The 21,164-nt window shown below is 37.8% G+C and overlaps 1 pseudogene; it reads left to right on the forward strand.

Annotated features, from left to right (window-relative positions):
• The first annotated feature begins 7,624 nt into the window (after nucleotides 1-7,624).
• Nucleotides 7,625-8,853, forward strand: LOC110341555 (annotated as a pseudogene).
• Nucleotides 8,854-21,164: the final 12,311 nt, after the last annotated feature.

Raw genomic sequence — 21,164 nt, forward strand, 5'->3', positions numbered from 1 at the left:
AGTATGCAGATGAGCTATGAATTTTCTTTAGAGATAAATCTGTCACCCATAAGAACAGAATAAGTAATATCATCATATAAGTAAACTGAAAAATGAAATGAGGAGAGACTTAAAAAGCAGTTAATGGTTATTTGTGGTGATATATTATTTATGATTTAATAGTGATTGCCTGAAGTATCAGAAAGCAATGTCAGCCACACTAGTTAGTTGTAGAAGCTAAGCAGTGGTGGCACTCTCCTTTAATCCCAGTACTCAGGAGACAGGCAGATGGATCTCTCTGAGTTCAAGGCCACCTGCCCTACATAACAGTAAGGCATAACAGAGCACATGCCTTTGATCCCAACACTTGGGATCACAAGCCTATAATCCCAGCGCTAGGGAGGTGGAGACTGGAGAATATGGCTGGGTGGAGAAAGTAATGAATATAAGGAGGATGAGACAGGACTTCAGAGGGTTGTTTTTCGTTGTTGTTTTTGTTTGTTTGCTTTATTTTGTTTTGTTTGCCCCTGAGGATTCATGGAGACAGGTTTGCCATTTCATCTACTGGCTTGGCTGCTTTGCTTCTCTGACCTTCAGCTTGGAGCTTGAACCCCAATATCAGTCTCTGGATTTTTAATTATCATATTACAATCATCTTTTAATATTAAAAGAGTTCAAATGTACAACCTAATTAATTATATAAGAAAGGATGTGAAAAATCAGAAAATCAAATATCTCTAAAGATGTCAAGGTGCAGTCAAATTCTTCTTTCTCTGCCACACAAAATAAAGTGCCTGGAAAACTCAGGTGGGTTTTACAATTCTCCTATTAGCTGGGGCAAAACTTCCACGAAAAAAAAATGTGGGTGAATCTTACATAAGCATAGAGCAGCTCATCATTGTGTGGTACTGTCAACTTTATTTCAGGAAGTCTACAAAGCTAATATATTAACAAAAACAAAAGCAGACAGTCACTAGTGCTATGTCACAGCTTCCTCCTGGGTTAAAACCTTCTATCTAGGAAGGAAGCACTTTAAGAGGCTGAGTGTCAAAGGAGGTAACAGGACCGCACATCTTGAGACAGGATGTAAGAAGGGTGTGAGACATTCCACCCTTCTGGGATGTTAATGCACCTGGGTAGGTAAACATTTCAAAACAGCTTCAGGAAGTTCTTGAAACTGGCTAGTAGGCCCCTTGTTTTCCAAGCACACATAAGCAGTAAGGACTGCTAAGATACATTCTCAGAGCAACCAAGCTGCCTGGGAGCAGTACAGACAAATGGAGCTGCACAGAGAAGACATGATCCAATCCTTTGAGCTACCTGTAAGCTGTGGCACACAGGTTTTCAGCTTTTGTGAGCCACCATCCATGCTGTAGTGTATTTTTTGGTGATGCAGCTGTCTTTAAGTCATTTCTGCTTCTTTAAGTAACCCCTCACCCATATTCCTATAATTAACCCCTTTGAAACTCACTGGCTCACCAAGTTAGACTCTGGTGTTCCTATTTGTGGTAAGAAGACAATTTTTCATGTCTTCCCAGGAATATTGTTGCATAAAAATTGGTTGTACAAATTCTTATTAACAGTTAAAATCAGCATATAAAATCGTAATTAGTTTTACACAATGCCAAAGCTTCACTCAAACTTTTCACTAAATTAATACAAGGGTTCATGATGCATGAATCTAATTTATCTTAATTAATAAAAACTCGGGAGTCAAATATTGGGGTCAAAGTTGAAAGTTAAGAGGAGCAGAGCAGCAGCCACCAGAGACTTACCTCTCCAAATCCTCAGACCAAAAAGCCCAAGTTCCTGTCTTTGCCCTGTCTTACCATTTCCTCTTTCTGCCTAACCTTATCACTTCCAGTCTCCTGTCTCTACAGACCTCCAGACCTTGATGGTTAACTAGTGGCTAGCTCCAATCTCTGCTTTCCAGATAATCTTTATTTGTCAGTCCAAAAGCAAAATCATACAATAGAGCCAAATTAAAATTGCTACTATGGATCATAGTATTAGTTGTTATAAGTGGCAAAATACAAAAGAGGAAAAAGTAATTTACACTCTCTTCATATTTATAGTTAAGTTCAGGAAAATTTTTCCGCCTTAGTCAGGTCTCGTTTAGGCAGATTATTATTGAGGTAGTGTGGGTGTAGTTTCTCTGTCATAGTTAGAAGATGAACTCTCCCAGCAGATTCCATGGTCCTCTGGCTCTTACAATCTTTCTGTTGTCTCTTCCTCAATGTCCCTTGATTTTAGGTATAAGAGTTGTGTTATAGATTTGTCTGTTGGGGATGGGCACTGCTAACCAGTTCTCCACTATATTTTGAGCACTTGTGACTTTCATTTGTTGCAGAGATAAGATTCATTGATAAGGAGTAAACGCTACCCTTATCTATGGATACAAGGATTCATATTTAGGATAAAGTAAAGAATTATGGTGATATAGTAAAGTGGTTGTTTTAGGTTCTCTTCTAAGATCCATTGTTTCATTAGCTGTAGAATATAGTAGGTTTCCACTACCAAGCATGATTTCCCTCCTATTGAGAGGGTCTTAAGTCCAATTAGACAGCTGTCAACTACCACCAAGATGAATGTCTCTTTTGTATCTTCAGGGTACTTTGTCTCCCTGGCTAACAGTGTGGTTTACAGGCATCACAGATGAGGACTATTGATTGTTTCCCTACCTAGCCATAGAACCTAGCCAGCTCTTACAGAACCTTCTAATACTATAAAAGCTAGTCCTGATAGAGAGGGCTTTCAGGTCAAATTCAACTCAAATCCTTCAAGTCTTGTGTCTAAAGTGTGGGGTATCCTCATTGTCCTATTTTTTAAAAATTATAATTTTATACTTTAAAGTTCACAGTCAATTTTGACTTATTTTTCAAAGATATTTGTATTAGATAAAATCTATTTCTTTTGTCCTTGGACATTCAAGGATATATCATTATTTTCTGACAATGATACATTCTATTGAACGGCTAGAAAATTACCCAAGTCCCTTTTTCCATGTTAAACAATTCAAAGCTTGTCTCTGGGTCTTCATTCTCTCTCTTATGTACATTTTATGTGATTGTTTCTGCCTCCTTCCTGAAAACGTTTCTTCTAACTGTCATCAGCCTCTGCAGACTTTGTCCTTACAGCTGTGACTATACTTTTAATCTCTATATTCCAACATGTTTATATTTTAACAATTTGGACCTCTTGGTTAAATTGCCATGGGAATTCTGACATTGTAGGAAATTTGCTTACAAATTCTGCTTCTCTCCCTCCTCCCTGACCACGCTTCCATCTTATTTCTTGAAGGCACCAAACTCAATCTTGCCTCTTGAATTTTGCATGTTGTATTCCATCCATCTGCTCAGAATGCAGTCTTGGCAGAGTGCTGTTTCTCACTTCTTCATTTTACTCATATTTTGAAAATGTTACCACTCTCAGAGGACTTGTCTGCCTCTCCTTTTATAGAATTACCTGCATCGCATTCTTAATCTTGCCACTACCTCTCAGGCTGCTTTCTCTTCTTTCATGCCATTTTCTCCAGCCCACATTTAAGTAGAGATGTATTTTTCTACTTACTACATAAACCCTACAGCACCAGAGAGATAGTTGCCTGTTCATTAGTGTGTTCCTAATATAAGGTACTTAGTAGGGACTCATAAGTATCTGTTGCATAAATACTTCAATTATAGAAATAAAATGTATAAGAGGAATATTGGCATCAATAGATATCATGCACCTGATTCTTTATCTTGTGCTCTCTTATATGTTGCTGATTTTCATGTTTCCCATCTATAAGAATTCTTACAATTAGCTGTTTCTGTGAGTTTCACCAGTCTGGTCTTCACACCTCCTTCTCTGCAACTGGATTCCAGGAGTTCAGTTCAATATTTAGCTCTGGGTGTCTGCTTCTGCTTCAATCAGTTGCTGGATGAAGGTTCTAGGATAGCATATAAGGTAGTCATCAATCTCATTATTCAGGAAGGGAATTTAAGGTAGCCTCTCCACTATTGCTTAGATTGGAGTCATCCTTGTTGATCTCTGGACATTTCCCTAGTGTCAGATTTCTCTTTAAGCCTCTAATGGCTCCCTCTATTATGGTATCTCCTGGGGGAACACATGGATCCCATACTGATAGCTGAGAAACGAGCATAGGACAGATCCAGACCCCCTGAACGTGGGTGTCAGTGAGGAGGCCTCGTAAATCCACAGGGCCTCTGGTAGTAGATCAATATTTATCTCTAGCATATTAATGGACTTTAGGACTTTAGAGTATAAAGGGATATTCTCTCAGACTAGACACAAGGGGGAGGGCCTAGGCCCTGCTCCAAATGGTATGGCAGACTTTGAAGAGCCCCTTTGGAAGGCCTCACACTCCTTAGGGAGCAGAAAGGCAATGGTATAGGGGGTTAGTGGGAAGCTGAGGAGGAGGGGAAAGAGAGGGAACTGGAATTCACATGTAAAATAAGATTGATTCTTATAATGTGTATTTTTTCCCCGCCAGCCTGGGCCCTGAGCTGCATCAGTCCCAAAATGAACACACAGGATGTTATATTAATTATGAAGCTGTTAGCCATTTGGTATGGTTTCTTAATGGCTAGCTCTGACTTAATTATTAACCCGTAGTTACTAATATGCATTATTATAAGGTATTATTTTACTGACAATACCAGACTGGCGGCCTCTCCTCCTGGGATCACATGGTGACTCTCTATTCTTGACTACATTTCCCAGAATCCTCCTCTACTCCTAGTCCTACCTATCTTGCTTCCCTATTGGCCAACAGTGCTTTATTTTTCAACCAATCTGACAAACATATATACATAAGGACTTCCGCCATCAGATTCTAATTTGAATTTTAAAATGTATTAATTAAATTGTATTGCAATATAAAAAAAAGAGGTCCTAAGAAACGTGAATGAAATACCTGTGAAACCACCCACTTGAATTCTTAGAACATGACAGTAATGAAATAATTTTTTCTCTTTATATTAACAATGATTCTAAGAAAAATGCTTCCCTGTTGGAAAACAAAGACAAAACCCACAAACACCTTCTAGTTCTGATTTGTAGTTCATTGTGGTTTTGAGAAGTATACATTTTTATTTAACATACTTCAAGTTGCTTTCAGTGTGGATTGTGTAGCTGTGAGAGCATAAAACCCTCGCTGCATAAAACAATCTCTTTTCTCACTTCTCAAATCTTGTCATTTTAAAGCTTTGGAAAAGAACATGGTGGCTTATGCCGTTTAACATTAGCACTTGGAAGGCAAAAGAAGATCTCTGGGAGTTCAAGGCCAGCATGGTTCATATAGCAAGTTCCAGGGAACCCAGTGCTACATAGTGAGAAAAACAACAACAACAAAAACACCAAATCAAAATAACAATAAAGATTTGGAAGAGCCTTTAATTATTTACTTTGGAATGTGTGACACCAAGTCTTTTTGGTATGTTGTCTACATCCTTTAAATTTCCCTGAGAGTGATATATTTTTATTTTCCATTTTTCTAAGATTGAAACATTTGATTAGTTCAAGCTTCTTGCTCTCATTTGTCCTCATATGCTTCGGTATGTATTTCTGGGGTAGTATAATATGCTTTTTTAAAAAATAAAAGCTTCTGCTTTTATGTCAGTTACTCTCAATTGGGGGGAAGGAAGTAGACGGAATATTTCAAATTTCAGGAGAGTGGGTTTTTTTATTACATGATCTCCTTTTATATCCCTCATTGTATTTCTTTCCCTTTCATAACTTCTATTTTTGAAATAAATATTTTTGCTTGCTTATTTTTTCCATTGCCCTTATATGGTAATGGTTTATGAACATAGGTTTATGATATGGCTTGAATGTTGTTTGTCTTCTAGAAAGTCACTTGCTGGAAGTCTCCAGCATGTCAATATTGGAAGGGCTAATCTCTAAGAGGTGGAATCAAGGGGAGGAATCTGCAGGCAATTCAGTATAGACCCTGGGAAGGAAGAGTGAGGACTCAAGGTCTTTCTGGATTCCTACATGTAATTTTTTCCTCCCATAAGCATTCCTACTGCGGTCCTGCATCACAAATTGATGCTACAAAGAAGGAATACTAACTGGAACATATGCCATGTTGTTCATAATTTCAGCATCTCAAAAAGTGAATCAAATAATCCTTTTGGTTCTGAGATCTGACTACCTCAAGGCTTTCATCATGGTGATGGAAAACGAGGGAGATACAACAACATTTGTGTCCAAGTATGCAACTGGCTCATTGTCTGCAAATAACAATAGGAAACTCAGGACTTTCATTACAGAGAAGTGGTTTGGATTGTGTTCCTCATAATAAAATTTCTCTTATTTTCTTCTCCATTTAAAACAATACAAAATCTTTCCATTATGAAAAAAGTAGACCTGGGCAGCAATCCCAAAGACAATTGTAATTATTTTAGCTCTTGGAAGAGACTATACCTTCAACTGCCACTTTACTAAACCTGCATTTTCCCTAACTACATTCTAAATATTTGTCTATGTACCCACAGATAAATGTAGGAGAGAACTACATATATCAAGGAAACTGCTATTTTGTAATGGATGAAGACCATTATAGAAAACCACAAACAATCACAATACAGAGTGGGGGATCCCAGTCTCAACTGATACATCTACAGCACACCTCCTGCAGGGATCATTTTGGAAGGGGACAGAGGAAAGATTGTAAGGTGATAGAGGGAGGTTGCTGTGAGAATGAATCTCATAAGAATGTCAGAAACTACACCCATGAAGCAGCATACCTAAACATGAAATGAACAAGGATAGCATTAGTAAACATGCTAACATGGATAGGGAAGGCTCACAAGAGCTTCAAATCTACACAGAGAACTACAGGCAACTATGCTGAAATCATCTTCCTCAGGGAAGTGCTCACCCATTGGTTATCCAATACCAAATAATCAGCCCTAAAAATATATGTAAGGAACATTATACAGACTGGACAGCTTACATTTATGGATATATATGCATATGCATACATGTATTTAATAACAACAGATGACAAAAGTGGTCATGAATTTGTAAGAGAACAAGAAAGGGTATATGGGAAGATTTGGTGGGAAAGATGAGAAGGAGGAAATGATGTAATTTATTAAAATCTCTGAATATAAAAGAAATGTTTCTTCTATGATTTACTTAAGTAATAAAGTTAAAGCACATCAATGACCCTATAATGTATTCTAATTCATATGTGACTGAATGGGCTCACATTCAAGACTTTCTAGAACAAACTACAGATTCAACTAGTTAACATTTTGTCCTTGTACCCTACCATTTGTTACCAAAAATTTTGGTCAGAGTACCATCATATCTTCTTCTTTTGGATCATCTTTGCATGCATTTCCTTAATTTCTGCTTTATTTTTCTTCATCTTAACTTACCAAATTTTATTCATTCTTGGAGGTTCAATATATATGCTACTACACCTGCAGATATATTTTCTTTAACTACCTCATTACTTTGCAATCCTTTCATGACTGTGTAGCTTTCATATTAAAATCAAAGCTTCTTGAGAATATTACTAAAGCAGTTACAAAGTAGATATTTTTTAAATGCATACAACCCCAGTAGTAGAATCAAGTGTTCATAGACAGTGAAGTAGAAAGCAGATAAACACTTCTGATTTGACACCGGTATGATTCTCATCACTGACATCCATGGGCTTTCTTCTGTAAGCCAGTAGCTCCATGATGGAGAAATAAAGTAGACTGTGTATCCAAGACATCACAAAGAAAACCCATGTATATTTCACATAGTGGAATATACCTATAATCCCAGAAGATTAGGGTGAAGAATAGAGAATTATCCATTCAAGACCACTATGGTATAAACAGAGTTTCACAGAGTTCTGTTCAGATTGGAATACATAATTAAAACTTTCCTTTTAACATGTAAACAATAGGGAAGTCATTGCAAAAACTTGTCCCCAACTAGTTCCTATACTTGCTTGTTAGTGGCACTCAGCCCTGGTCATACTGTGTGTTCTTATCCATTTACCTTCTAAGACAAGATAATTTCAGTGCATTGGCCCAGAGTAATGTTAAAGTAGCCATCCTAGGGGCTTCTGGAGGGATTGGGAAGCCCCCTTCACTCCTGAAGAACAAAACTGATTTTTGATGATAGTACTCTGAGTCAAGTTTCTCAGTGAATCTGAGTCACATCGAGACCAAAACAAATGTGAAAGGAAACCTCTGTCCTGTGCAGCTTCCAGGCTACCTAAAAGGTTGAAATGTGATGATCCCAGCTGGCATTCAAGGAAATCAGGCATGACAGTGTATGACCTGTCCAACACTGATGTCACCATCAGCACCATATTGACAGCTGTCTGTGCCCAGCAATACCTGGAAGCCACGATCTGCATCATACCAACTAGGTTAACTCCACCATCCCAATCACAGAAGAAATTATCAAGGAACATGGAGTATACAACTCCAGCAAGATTTTCTGCATGATAAACTGGGATATCCAGTGAGCAAAATCTTTTGTGGCAGAGATAAAGGATTTGGATCCAGCTAGAGTCAACATGGCCATTATTGGTGATAATGCCCGGAAGATAATAACCCTCAGGGCAACCTCAGGGTTGATTTTTTTCCCCCACAACCAGCAGGTCATGTTCACAGGGAGGGTCCAGGAATTTGGTTCAGAAATCGTGGGGCCAAAGCTAGAACAGGTTCTGTCACCCTTTCCATGGCTTATATTGGAGCCTTCTTTGTCTTCTCCTTTGTGGACATCATTAACCAGAAGGAAAAAAATGTCTAGTGTTCCTTAATGCAATCCAAAGGAAAGGAGTGTACCTACTTTAAGTCTCCAGCTGTCACTGTTGAGGAATATGAGCCTGGTCATCAGCAAAATCAATGCCTCTGAGAAGAAATGATAGCCACGGCCATTCTGGAGCTGAAAGCCTTCGCAAAGAAAGATGAGGTGTTCACGGACATGAAGTGAGGTGTGGGTCATGAACAGCAGCATTACCCTAACTTTTTCAGCGTGGTGTTCCCAAAATCATGCTTTGTCTTTAAAATATTTTGATGGTGGCTGTTGTATCAGCATCAGTATCTCCTCTAAAATCATGGCTGGTCTGTTGATAGTGACAATAAAGCAGATTCCAACTTAGAAAATAAATAATTTTATGTATGGATTTTTCAAGGTAAGATGTTTTCAGGTAAGACATTCGTTCAGCATAATGAGAATTTTGCAGATATGTTTTCATTCGCATACAGCATATTCGCTGTAAAGATTTCATTGTATCTGTTTTCCACATTTTAAGTTCGATTCATCATTAGATATTTTGGTGTGTGTGTGTGTGTGTGTGTGTGTGTGTGTGTGTGTGTGTGTGTATTTGCACGCTATGCTGTGGCACAGGGTGGAAATCTGAGGACAACTCACGGGAGTTGGCTCTGTCTTTGCACAATGTGGGTTACAGGAACACACACAGGTTTCCAGGCTTAGCAGCAGACATGTCTCCCCTCAGAGTCATCTCATCAGTCTTTCTTTTTGCTTTTCAGACAGATTGTGAGTGAATTATTTTTCCTTATTCCTTTTTAGTAAAGTATATTGTTGGTGAAAGGAAAAACTAATTTTTATATTCCATTACTTCACTGAAAGGGTTTATGAGAATGAGACAAGAATTTTCTGGTCTTCACTGATTTTTTAAAATATATATAGGACAATGCTATCTGCAAATAGGGATGATGTGCCTTCTTGATTTATATGTATTGCCTCTATTTCTTTCTGTTGTCTTATTGCTTGAGCTATCACTTTAAGCACTATATTATACTAATTTCAGATAAATGGAAATTAATTCAAGCTGGTAATAGGTCTGAAAGAATGGCTAAAAATTTGTGTGACCTGAACCCTAGTTCTGCAAATCTATCAGTCCTGGGCATTCTTTCAAGGGACAGCTGTGACATTATATCCTCTTGCTTGTCAGTATCTATACTATATAGTATATTCTGTACATTATTTTTTGAATTAAAATTTAAGTACTTTTTTATAAATTCAGAGTTTATATTTACTCATTTCTTTCATCAACTTTCTTATAAATCTTGGGTTTGAGCCCCAATTTTCACTACTAAAGTTTTTATATTCAATTTTTCATCTATAAAATGAGAAGTTTGATCTAGCTAATAATCAGAAAACTCCCTTGTTTCCAAAAATTATATCATGGGATTTATATATATACATATATATATATATAATTAGATGTATCTGGTACACTGAATTTATTATAAATTATACTTGTCAAAAAGAGAAAATTAAACTTAGGGAGGTTATGTTATGACCCAAGGTCACACAACTAATATGTTAAAAACTCCTGTCAAATCAGAAATACGTCATGTGAATTTGTTATCTTGGAAAAATCTCAGTTGTACTGTGGTCTGCTATTTTTCATCAATATGATGAAAATAAACATAATATATTATTTTATTCGCTTTAGAAATTTTGTGAATGTAAAGGCTACAACTTACAGTTTATTCACAAGATCCAAGTATATTGAGTGAAAACCTTACCTCTTCTTTCTTGTGTGATCTCCTTGAACCATATGTTCAGATGCACTGGACAAACCAAGTACACTCCATCAGAGACAAAAAAGGAAGTTACTGAATAAAAGAATGACTTGTTGCAATTAGAAAAAAAATGTTTTTTGATTTAATTAAAATAAAACTCTAAACATGTCTTTGCAGATTCTCCCTGCTAAAGCTCATCTTAGAAAGTAATTACTTTCCTTCAAAGGAAAGAGCTAACTTAGAAAAAAAATAGCCTCTGGGTCAAGAATCTCATGTAAATACTTGTTTAAGTGATATTACAAATGAGCTCTATTTCTTCATTGTCCTATAGTTTTCCTTGAGGCTACCCTTAATGAGTATTATATAGAAATTGGTGAACATGCTTATATCAAGAAAACTAGTAAATTTCAAGTTTGTGGCAGGATGCGAATTTATGTTTCTAACTTAGGTGTGTGGCTATCAGAAGTGTGACATTTTAGCTGATGTTCTATCAGCAGTTGACTGGGCAAAATTCTGTAGTCCATATTCTTTGTGAGCTCAAAATGCAAGTGTCCATGACTAATGGAAATATCATTTTAATAACCTTCCCTTAGTGTCTACAGATTATCTGAACGTTGAAACTCAGAAACTGCTGGAGGAGGTGCCCTCTGACTTTGGATGTAGAGACCACAGTAGTAAACACTGGAGCCTTAGCCACGGCCATACAAGCTAGGTTTGTGTTACGGAAAGAGCTTCAGCGTTTAATAGATTGATTTAATGCCAGCCACACTCGTCTTACTCAGCTGGTGAAAAGCAGGGTTTTGATCCAAGCGATGTGAAAAGCTTTTTAAGGAGTTTAATGTAGTTGCTGTTTTCTGTTAAGGTGCCAAGTTCCATTTTAAACTAAGAGGAAACGGGAGAAGGCAGGGCTGTACTGTAACTCATGAAAGGAGTAATAGCATGATTTTTCACCCACATATAAAACTTACCCATTCTTAGAAATAGGGATACAGAGAATTCTGTGTTAAAAATATCAAATTTCAATCCAAAGCAAACATACACAGGAAACCAGAAAATTCAATAATTACTAGTAATTTTCCTTGAAACAAATGTTCAGAATAAATGGCATTTTCTGACCTGAAGAAATGTACTTTAAGAAGTTCCCATTGTAAATTTCCATTTACATTCCAGAAAAAAGTTTAGCTTTCCTAAATCTAGGAAACTGCTGGCATTCACATGATGGCATAGCCTACAAATGATGGTCTTAAAATAAGGTAGGCATTTACAATGTGTTGTTTTGCAAGAGTCCATGGGTTTGGCACTTCTCCCTTATTTCTTTATAAGCAGGCAAGAAAGCCAAGCTACAGTGCTACACCTTTTCCTATCTTGGCTCCAAACTCCAGAAATCATCACTCAAACCACTCCCAGATCACTTGTTTAGTCATGCAGAGAAGAACTTAAAGGGAAGGAAAATGTTGGTTCCCATATTGCGCTCAAATAACATAGTGGAATTCCAGATTCCCACTGCAATGAGTTATGTTACTCTGAACTTCAATTATCCCAGGTCAGGTTGGAGCATGTCTCCGAAAGCCTGGATTTGGAGTCCTGGTCTTTTCTTCCAAACAATACAGATTGACTCTTGTTTCTCCACTGGCAGTAATGCCAAGGTAAAACAGGTAGGGTGGCTATGACTATTTACATGAAGACTCAATGAAGAAATTTATCTAGCTGTAGAAAGCCTTATAATGATTTCAGTGTTCTCCAAACATCCACACTTAAGTAATGCATAATTGAGCTTGTGGAAATCAATTTAATTGTTAACTATCAAGTTGGTTTTGTTCAATCATTTTTGTGCTTATAAAACACATGCTCTGATATTTGTAATTTATTTTATAAAGAGCTAGAAAAAAGAAACCTCTTTTCCCTATCTAATTTTGCTTCATAATAGTGACAAGAATAATTGTATTTTTTTCTTCTAACAGCCAACTTATAAAGATATTAGGATGAGGAATAAGGCAATGTAAAATGAGGACGTTAGAAAGGGATTGGTATGGCTTAGTAAGTCAGTTTACAGTGAATATACCTGTGCTGCCATGTTCTTACAACACTACTAACAACTGGAAAATAAAGGAATCAATCTAGATTGGTCTCTTGCTGGACAGGGGAAAATGAGGTCAGTACAGATGGAGAGGAAAGAAGGACAAATAACACTAAGGATGAGGAGGTCTCAACAAATTATGTTATTTCATATTTACCTAAAATCATACTATGTATGCATGTATGTACACATGGATGCATGCATGAAGTCACACTACTTGGGATAACAGCCATAAGGTGTCCAAAAATGTCCCCAGTGCTAGGCATGAAAAACATCCATTTGAGTTGTTGGCCAGTCCAAGTGACTCTCAATCCAGTATAGGTTATTTCTTCTGCCCTTGGTTGCCTCTCAGAAGCTGAAGGTAAGTCCTTATTGCTGAAGACACTGGATACTTCAGACACAGGACTCAGAATATTAGAGATGGATCTAACCTTTCTATGGTCTAGCTTTCATAGTACTAGGAAGTACTGTGTAAACTGCCAAGTTAGGGAAGCAATCAATAGTCCTATCCAGCTGTGATGCCAATGAAACATAACAATGAGCAGTATGGCAAGATATTCTTACATGTGCAATAGAGGCATTCATATTTTCCTGGCAACCAACAGCTGTCTAATTGGGCTTACATCCCACTCAATAGGAAGTCATGCTTGGTGCTGGAAAGTTAGCCAACTACCTGGGGCTAGTAAGGTCATGGATCTTAGAGGAAAACCTACTAATGCCACTTTACAAGACTGGCATAATTCCTAACTACATTTTAAAACTTACCTTTATACTCACATATAAGAGTTGCTCTTACTCTTAAACAAATAAATGTTTATTTACAGCAAATTGAGACTGTTGTAACAAAAAAAAACTGCACAAAGAGAAGCCATGCCATATATCAGGACTCACATAGGAGGCTTATTGGAAGAGGAGAGATAAGGGGCAAGAAAAGGGGCAGAGAAAGAAGCAGAAACCAGTCTCTGGGGACAAGAGAGGTAGGAGAAAGGGGGGGGACGGAGGGAGAGAAAGAAAGAGAAAGATGGGAGGTGGGAAGGGTCCTTTAAAAAAGGAATGTAGTGAATATGCAAAGGAGGTGCTCTTAGTGGCTACAGCTGAGGGCATATCCTGTCAGAATCCTAATGGCAGACCCATGTTGATGCCTGAATATTAACAGATACCACCACAGAAAATCACCATTTGTCATAATGCAGAGATCCACACATACATCTACAATATAGCTGTAGCACTTAAAGCTCAGGAAACATCATGGTAGTGGGAGAGGAAAGGTTGTAGTAGCCAAAGGACCAGGAGCTCTGTTGCAAAACTATTTCTTAGGAATGACAAGGAAGATATGGCTGCCTAAACAAAACCTGAACAACATGCTAATGTAGGAGGGGGAAATTTCAATTGGTCCCAACCAAGTACAAAAAACTACAGGCAAATAACGATTGATGGCAGAGGAAAAATTAGCCTCTCTTAGGGATGAGCCCGAACTTGATTTTTAAAAGAAAGCAGATAACCCTGCACAAATGGACTAAATAGACTCTTCTGTTTGTATTTATATTTCTTTGCATTTATGAGAGCATCTACACATACACATGCAACAATAATAATAAAAGTAGGTCATCAATTTAAAAGGGAATGGGAGGGCAGGAAAGGGGTTGGAGGGAGGAGACACATGAAGGATAGGTAAGTGGATGGGGTTAGGGAAAGTGATATGATTATATCTTAATAAAAATTTTTAACAATAGAAATGTGAATAAGGGAGAGTATGATATATAAACACAATGGAGTTTTAGCCCAAAATTAAGAATGAAATTATGTTGTTTGTGAAAAATGGATCATCATGTCAATCATAACAAGCCAGACTAAGAATGGTGAATGGTGTATGTTTTCTCTTATATGCAGAATTTAAGAAAAAATGGTTTGAAAGTGAAGGAGGACTCTTGGAGATGTGGGCAGAGATTAGAAAGAGTAATCGATAGCTGGAAATAATCAAAGTATGCCATATAATGTGTGAAAATAGCACAAAGAAACCTGTCACTTTATGCAATTAATATACATCAATAAATTAAAGGAAATTCTAGTCTGTGAAGTGTCCTTTCATCTTATTATTAGCTCCACTCTGGGATTTTCAGTAAGATGGCCTTTTAAGCTTCTGTTAATTCATATGAAATATTAAATTAATACATTCACCTTATCATGTTATTATGTGAAGTCAGATAACATAAATTGAGAAATTACTATAGTTCAGGATCCATAACAAACATTCAATAAGCAGTAATTACTTTTTACTTAATCTCATATTACTTAGAACAACACACTCATGGATCACTTAAACTTGATTGAACACCTTAAGAAGTGTGATTGTTTTCCTTAATTCGTACTGTATTTTTGGGTATTTGATAATCTTGTTTTAGTTTTACATATGTAACAATAAAACATGCCCAAGTCCAGTAGCTTGTTCAAACTGAAGTAGTTGACGTGAATGAATGGGGAACTCAAACTGCAGGTTAACTCCCTATCCTCTGGGAATAATAGGCAGCCCTACTATAATTCTGAGTCAAGTGTAGCCAAAGACACGCGGTGAACACTAGGCACCAAAAAGTAGAAAAAAAAAAAACAATGAGGTGTATGTGATGATGGTGGTTATTGACTTCCTGCTGATAGGAAGATTTGTGGAGACAAAACACACTCGGAAAGAAACATGAGCAAGTGCCTCTCACGTATGGCTACCTTAGAAAATCATATCTTATTTGCTGCATTTCACTTTCCAGACCCAGAAAGGCCTATTTCTCCCTATTTCTACCATACAGGTACTCTAGAGTGGTCTCCAACTCTATAGTCTGTGTCCTGGAAAGTTATTCCTAGTGCGTCTCTTAAGGGTTATTTATGTTTATACAGGACGTAGCTCCATAATGTTCCCAGTACTGATCGCCTAGCAAGATAGACCGTAATTGCTGGTAGAGAACCAGAAACATATTCTATAAACTATCAGTAGATAATGAACTGTATTTAAAATTCATTTATGACTGCCTGGAAGTAGGTGCACACCTTTAATCCCAGGTCAACAAGAAAAAGAAAATTCTCTTTTACCAGGACCTACCAACATGGGCCACATCATGACAAGGCTGTGAAGAAGGCAGCCTGGGTCATCAGCAAGAAGTACACATAGCTGGGTAATGACTTCCACCCCAACAAGTGCACATTTGAAGAAATCACATTACCCCTGGCCTGAAACTACAGCAAGACAGCTGGCTATGACAAGCACCTGATGAAGTGGATTCAGATAAGGTTCTGTGAGAGGTACCTCTATCCATTGGCAGGGGGAAGAGAGAGAGGATGAATAATTATGTTCCAGAGGTCTTGGCCCCAGATCATTGAGGTAGATCCTGATACTAAGAAAATGTTAAAGTTTCAGGACTTTGGCAGTCTCTCCAATTTATAGGCCACTCAACCTACAATTGGTATGAATTTCCAAACACTACGTGGAGCCATTTGAATCTGTTCCTTAATATTTTCTTTCTGTTTTTCGAGAAGGGTTTCTCGGTATTGTTTTGGAGGCTGTCCTGGAACTCTCTCTGTAGACCAGGCTGGCCTCGAACTCACAGATATCCACCTGCCTCTGCCTCCCAAGTGCTGGGATTAAAGGAGTGCGTCACCAATGCTCAATATTTTCAATAAATCTGAAAACAAAACAAAGAAAGAAGAAATTATTTTCATTCACGGTTAAGTATTATGAAATAATTTTATTAATACAAGTACATTTATGAGTATCTCGTCATATAAAAGGTTTTTAATTTTTAACTATGGCTATAATGGCTCCCACTGGCTGAGATCAGATTATCTGTTTATCCAGTCGCTGCCTCAGGGCATCCAACTGACTTCCTCCTAATTTGTTTTAAGTATGTGTTCTCTCCAAGTGTTCAACTCAACCAGATTTTATATTCTCCATTGTGAAAGATCCTCATCTAACTTAAAAGAAATACAGAATGTTGTTACCTTTGATTTCATCCGTTATGTCCTTAACTGTCTCCATTTCAATTGTGTCATCTATAAAACTAGAGCTCCTAAGGATCAAGGTTCTGTAAAGATCGAGGCAACTTGCAGTAAGTGCTGTGAGAAAGTGTTCAGCAGTACTAATATGTCAATGGATGCCACCCACCATCATTATCATAACCAGTGATCTAAATTTTAAGCAATTTTCACAGATAATTTCCACAGCAAAGAAGGAAAAATATAATAAAAGATACGAAGCCTGGTACTCACGCATGTCACACATGCCGGCAAGTCCAGTAGTGGACACGAGGGGTTCAGGTGAGAAGATTGACACCTGCTTGAGGCCAGGTTGCCCTACATGATGAAGTCAAGGGCAACTTGGGCAGCCTGGAATATATAGCAAAAAAAATTGTCGTAACAAAGCAAAACAACATATGGTTCCAAGGTCTCATGGTCTAAAACTGTGGTAAATTTGTTCAAAGGTTTTTGAAACGTTTGGTGCCTAAAACTCACAGTGAATTTCAAGCAAAGAAGGTCTCTGTTTAAGCGCTTGCCATCTCAGTTAAGGCTAATTAGCTGTCTGTGTCAGCCAAAACAAATAAAGATTTCCCCCATGAGATCTAAGAATGCATGATGCTATAAATGGAATATTTGATGTCACCTTCTGACAAGCACAAAGCAGAAGCAGAAGGTGAAAACTAAAGAACACCAAGCAAGAATGTGTGTGAGTTTAATCACCTTTTACAATTGATTTCACTACCTTAACTTACTATGTATTTTGTCATCATTCATCATAACTCAATTTGCATCCAAGAAAAACATATTTCATGAGAAGAATTGCACCATGTATGTACCCTAGCCCTTATATTCAAGCTCCCGCAATCCTACCGCTCTTTGCTCTTTGCTGTGCAGTCTGGATATGTGAAGACTGGGAGATCCTATGTTACACCAGAGGCCTAGACTCCCAGAGACAACATTCCCTTCAGTTTGTCTGTCTTAATTAATTGAGCTTTCTAGAGAAATGGATTTTAGTACCAGCTATAAAAGCAAGTAGACGGACAGCTGTTCATTGCTCGATGGTGAAGTTAAACAATTGTGGCATTGTGTTCTCAGCGAAGCTGTTAAACTACCCAGGCAAGTGTGTCTTAGGAACCACACTTCAAAGCTTCCAATTGGACTGTTTAAATGCAAAAGGAGAGAAATTGTATACTCTTTTGGTTCTGCACAGCTAAAGATTGAAGATGGCTTTAAGTTAGTGGGAAAATCAGATCACTTAAAAAAGGAGGGAGCTGAGAAAAATATGCTAACTAAAAGGGTGGCAGAAGAAAGTTTAGTTCCATCAACTGACAAATCTTTCTGTCTGTGCTGCTAGTACTTTTATAGAGGATAAAACTTGGAAAGACACGAGAAAAACAGAGAGGGAAGGAACAGAGGTGTGTCTCAGTTGTGGAGCACTTGCCTAGCCTGTGTGAGGGGTCCTGGGAATCAATCCAAGGAGAGAGGGAGGGCGGGAGAGAGAGAGACAGAGAGAGAGAGAGAGAGAGAGAGAGAGAGAGAGAGAGAGAGAGAGAGAGAGAGAGAGAGAGAGAGAGAGAGAGAGAGAGAGAGAGAGAGGCAGAGAGAGACAGAGAGACAGACAGAGAGAGAGACAGACAGAGAGAGAGACAGACAGAGAGACAGAGAGAGAAAGAGAGAGAGAGAGAGGCAGAGAGAGACAGAGAGACAGAGAGAGAGACAGACAGAGAGAGACAGACAGAGAGAGACAGACAGAGAGAGAGAGACAGACAGAGAGACAGAGAGAGAAAGAGAGAGTAAGTAATAAATAGGCGACAATGTTATTTGCTTAAATAGTCTTAGGAAGAGCGATTATATGGTTATTCTAGAACGTGATACTCTAAATGAGTAAATATTTTTGATCGATATTTAATTGACAGTGAAAAACAATTATGATTGCATACTTTCATATTTTTAAAAAGCAATTATATGATAGGGGAACCGCTCAAGCGACGAGCTATAAATTTCCAATAGTGCCATCTAGTGTTGGAATTCTTTGGTTGCACCTTTGTATGGCATGTGTGCACTGAAAGCATGTGCTTGAAAAGAGCCTGTCATGAACCCATGAGCACATAACATAGCGAGGCCTGGTGTGATTGTGGGTTCAAAGTGCATTAAACCGTTTTGCAGATATGCTTCTGCCTTGGAGCACATAACATAGGGAGTACTGGTGTGATTGTGGGTTCAAAGTGCATTAAACCGTTTTGCAGAAATGCTTCTGCCTCACATTGTATACAACTTCCATCACCTCTTTTCTGGTCACTTGGAATTTCAAGTAACTCTAACTTTGAATGAAACAGACTACAATTGAGTAATCCAAGGTATAAAAATTGGGCTTGGAGTTAACATACTGTAAGCCTCCAGGAAGTAGGTATTAGCTGCATGTTTATTCTCAAGACTGTGAACATGTTCTGAAATTCTCTACGTGTCAGCGGCCTTTGTGCTTTATAATAGGAAAACCTGAAAAACATTAGCAAAGAAGTTTATATCAACACAGAAAACATAAAAAAGTTGTAAGAAAATAATTACCATCTCTTAATAATTTAAGGACAATAGCATGCAACTCATTACAAAGCATAAATAAGCATGAATAAAGAATTAGGAAATAAAAACAATGTATGTAGTGATATATTGTTTTTTCCTATTTCTTAGTGACATACTATTTTTCTTTTTACAAACTAACAACAAAACTTGTTGGGTATACATGCCTGGAACATTCCCAGTTATTTCCTGGGAGGTGGTTATGATACAATATTCAACAATCCTCACAACCAGACATGGGTGGCTGTTTTGTTGTTTTCATATATTCATTTATTTGTTTTGAAATAGGGTTTTGCAATGTGCTCTTGCTGGCCAGGAACTTTCTGTGTAGTCTAGGCTGGTGTTGAACTCATAGAGATCTGCCTGGCTCTGCCTCTTGAGTTTTGGGACTAAAGATTTGCACCTCCATGTCTGGCTCATATGTGAATATTTTTCTTTATTAGGCACTAACTTCTCATTTGTTTTGTTATTTTTCCTCATTAATAGAGACAACTTGTTCCTAGGAATAAATATCAGCACTGTTGCATTCAAGGGCAGCTATAAGTTTAGGAATAGAGAAAATGATATATATCCAGACAGAGAGGAAGAGGACCAGTGCCTTGAAAAGGAGACAAGGAGTTTTCAGTGTCAGTCTAGCTGGAAGCTACTACGAGCAGCAAATTCAGACACAGACAGTGACAAGTACAGAAGCATTCTCTCTCTCTCTCTCTCTCTCTCTCTCTCTCTCTCTCTCTCTCTCTCTCTCTCTCTGTGTGTGGGGGGCATCCACGTGTGTTGTAGCCATGAAAATGTGGACAAGCTGAGAACAGAAAACTATGTTTTGTCATGAGCCTCAAGGGTAGCAAGCGAGAGAAGCCAAATCTAGATGAGAGAAATGCAGAGGTGTGCCCAAAGACGACGAACAAAGGAGAGGCCTCATCCAAGTGAAGTTAGGATCACCAGTAGAGGGGAAAGGAAATCATTAGCAGAGTCATTGCTATTTTTCCACTGAGTCATAGAGGAAGAATAGTATGCTCTTTGTAATATCCTGTAAAGTGACTTCATAAATGATGGAACCATTGACTACAGACACCTTACTCCTTACATCTAGAGTGTGGGCAGGCTATGAACAGTTGGTTTCAATTGAGTCACATTAATTGGGTATTTTTAATTATCATAATTATAAAATTATTAGCTCCTACTTTTATAAGGCTGTTCACTTCTTAGGCATAACTGTTGGGGTTTGTACCTATAAGGTGGTTATTTTCAAATTAATACATTTTCTTCATAAATCTGTAAGTTGCTGATTTTCTGGCAGCTAGGTAGGTTGTGTGAAGTACTCAGGAGTAAACATATCTGGGATGAAAGGGCCAGAATTTAACTGGATCATTTTCTTTCTAATAATATAGATGTTGACCAAAATTATGATAGGTTTCTACAACTCAAATAGCAGCAATGGAAACACAAACTAGAAGAGATTTGGGGTGGGGGGGCAACAATGACTTAATTGTCTAACAAACTGGCTGTGCCACTGCTCTTAATTGCCTGCAGTTTGAAAGCCTAAATTCAGCTGTTTGCTAAACACTAGCAACAATGGCCAAATTTATCATAACCTTAGCCACCTGGCCAAGCAGGATTGACTTAAACTGACTGTCCCATAGAGGCAGGGAGGGTACCTCTTATTTCCATGAAGGTGTATTCCAACATAAGCTCAAGTCATGCGCTCAGTTAGGAGACCTTGTTTTGCTTGAGTGAACATATTGCAGACTTCTCTCCTCAGTACTTGCTGAGTAACCTATTAAAAGCATTACAGAAAAAAAGATGAAGACGATCTCTCCAGTAAGCTTTTCCCAAGAGCAAAGCTTTTCCTCTATCATTTCACCCAACTTCACAGTTCATTTAGAGGCAGAAATAGCTACAAAATCCAATTATTATATTTTTATGGTAGGGATACCTGCTCCATATAATAGCGATTTTTTATTTTACATACTAATTGAGGAAAAATAAAGAAATAAATAAAATGCAAGCTATGAATTATG

This window comes from Mesocricetus auratus, unplaced genomic scaffold, assembly GCF_017639785.1.
Source record: "Mesocricetus auratus isolate SY011 unplaced genomic scaffold, BCM_Maur_2.0 Super-Scaffold_100691, whole genome shotgun sequence".
Lineage (NCBI taxonomy): Eukaryota > Metazoa > Chordata > Mammalia > Rodentia > Cricetidae > Mesocricetus > Mesocricetus auratus.